We start from the raw sequence: 3,008 nt of genomic DNA on the forward strand, positions 1-3,008 counted from the left end.
GATAGATAGATAGATAGATAGATAGATAGATAGATAGATAGATAGATAGATGATAGATAGATAGATAATAAACAGACAGATATCAACAAATGAAATAATCCAATATTAAAGAATTTGATAGAGAGAATTCTCAATAGAGGAATGGCCAAGAAGTACTTAAAGAAATGTTCAATGTCTTTCATCATCAGGAAAATGCAAATCAAAATGACTCTGAGATTCCATCCTATACCTGTAACAATGGCTAAGATAAAAGACTCAAGTGACAGCACATGGTTTTGGAAGCTGTGGAGCAGAGTAACACTCCTTCATTGCTAGTGGGTATGGAAACTTGTACAACCAAATTGTAAATCAATTTGGCATGGTTTTTCAGAAAATTGGGAATAGTTCTTTTTCAAGATGCAATTCCTGTGCATATATCTGAAAGATACACTACATACCACATGGACCCTTGCTTAACTATGTTCATTGCAGCTTTATTTAAAATAGCCAGAGACTGGAAACAACTTAAATATCCCTTAACTGAAGAATGGCTAAAGAAAATGTGGAGCATCTACACAATGAAGTACTATTCAGCTACTAAAAACAGAGACATCATGCAATTTTTAAGCAAATGGATGAAACTTGAGCATGACATCCTGATTGAAGTAATACAGGTTCAGAAAGACGCGTGTGATGTTCATGTTGATTATAAGTGGACATTAGCCGTAAAGTGCAGGATAACCATGCTACAATCCATAGACCAAAAGAAACTGGGTAGTAAGGAGGGCCCATGAGAGGGTACATGAATCTTATTCAGAAGGGGAAACAAATAGTCATCAGAGGAGGATGGAGAGAGGGAACTGTGTGAGAGAGGAGTGAGGAGAGAAATGCAGAGGGCAATAAGTTGTTGAGGGGAGGGGAGAGGTCTGGGAGTGAAAATGGAAATTGATGAGGAACATCTCAGACTAGCTGGAGACAGGAAATGGGGGGAGGCTATGAGGAGTCTTTGATGACCCTAGCTGAGAATTCTACCAGTGGGAGATACAGAAACTGAAAAGGCCACTTTCCATAGCCAAGCAGGACCTCCAGTGGAAGGAGGGAAACATCAACCTACCCACAAAACATTCAGTCCAAAATTTTACCAACCTACAAGATGCAAAAGAATAAAGATGGAGCAGAAACTGAGGAAATGGCCAAACAATAACTGGCTCAACTTGAGACCCATCCCATGGGAGAGAGCCAACTCCTGATACTATGAATGATGTTCTGATGTGCTTGAAGGCAGGAGCCTAGTATAATTGTCACCTGAGAGACTTCATCCAGCAGCAGATGGAAACATGCAGAGACCCATACCCAAACATCAGGTGAAACTCAGGATGGCTTGTGGAAGAGTGGGGGATAAGATTCAGCAAGCTGGAGGGTCAAGGACACAACAAGAAGATCTACATAGTCAACTAACCTGAGTCCATAAGGGTTCACAGAGACTGAGCCACCAACCAAAGAGTGTTCAGGGACCGGACCTAGACCCCACACACGTTTGTAGCAGATGTGAAGATTTATCTTCATGTGGGTCCCCTAATAATTGGAGCATGGGCTGCCTCTGTCTCTGTTGCCGGCAGTTGGATTCCCTTTTCCTTACTGGACTGTGTCTCAGTGGGAGAGGAGATGCTTAATCCTGCTAGACTTAATGCCAGAGCAGGGTGATACCCAAGAGGATTCTTCCTCTTCTATGAGGAGAAGGGTAGAGGATAATGGAATGAAGGATTAGTAAGGCCAGGACTTGGAGGAGGTGGCTGTGATTAGGATATAATATAAAGAAAACAAGTAAATTATGAAAAAATTCTTACCTAGATTAATGGTAGGGCAGCAGACTTTATGGCACCAGGTGGCAGGGGGATGGAACCAACTCCTGCTGTCCTTTTCTGAAGTATATTTTACTATAGAATCTCCTTAACCTTTCCTCTGTATTCCTGAACCATTATGGTGCCAAACTACACCAATACACATGCAAATAGTACTGAATGGACACAATGGGGAATACAAAAAGAGAATGAAGGGAGGTGTATTCTGTGGGGTAAGCTCTGGGTGGAATTTCAGGGAGAACCAGTGGTTGATATGGTCAAAATTTGTTATGTGTATGAATGAAACTCTCAAGTAATGGTAAAGTTTTGTTGTATGTATGTGTGAAACTCTACAATTATGATAAAGAAGGACATATTGGAATTCTTAGAGCAAAGAAATGGAGGGAGAAATTATGTAACTATATTATAATCTCACAAATAAAAATGTCTAATCTCTGAAGATAACATGAAAATATAATGACAGAGTTACTAACAGTTTTGTCAATTCTAAGCACCGTGGTAAACCAGTGGCCATTGTTGTTTACACGTCACGGTACTGCTTTGAACCAGAGATATGGAATCACAAACTTATGTCTGAATTGAGACTATTGGCTAGAAATTATAACTCAATTTGCCTAATTATCTATAGTCTCTCCTGGTCCTTCGAGCTCCCTGAATGTTGTAGGGATCATATAACCATACAATGACCCAAATACAGACAGAATGAACAGATGAAAAAAATGATTCCGTACAAGTCCAGCTTTGTGAACCAATGACTTTATTAGAGTTACTTACCAAACCAAGAATGACTCAAGCAGCAGCAGCATTGATTCCCTTTCTCGAGCATATTTGACTAACAATTGACCTCCTTGAGAGTTCCAGCCCCTACACAGTCATGCACTTCCTATGTACTCAGGGAAAAACAAACTAACCACATATGGTCTTATATGTTACTGGAGGGAAAGGACTGGTGCACATAATCTCGGGCAAGGGTGCTATGTTTCAAGAAGAGAGCTGATTTGCATGAGTTTGTTTGTGACATAGTCTTACTCTGTAACCCAGGCTGGAATGACACTTTGTAGCCCAGGTTGCCTTAAAGCCCATGGAAATTTCCTGCCTTATTAAAGCTGGAATTATAGGCATAAATCACTACTCTTGGCTCTACAGACAATATTAATATTCTATCAT

This window comes from Grammomys surdaster, unplaced genomic scaffold (assembly GCF_004785775.1).
Source record: "Grammomys surdaster isolate TR1022 unplaced genomic scaffold, NIH_TR_1.0 198, whole genome shotgun sequence".
Lineage (NCBI taxonomy): Eukaryota > Metazoa > Chordata > Mammalia > Rodentia > Muridae > Grammomys > Grammomys surdaster.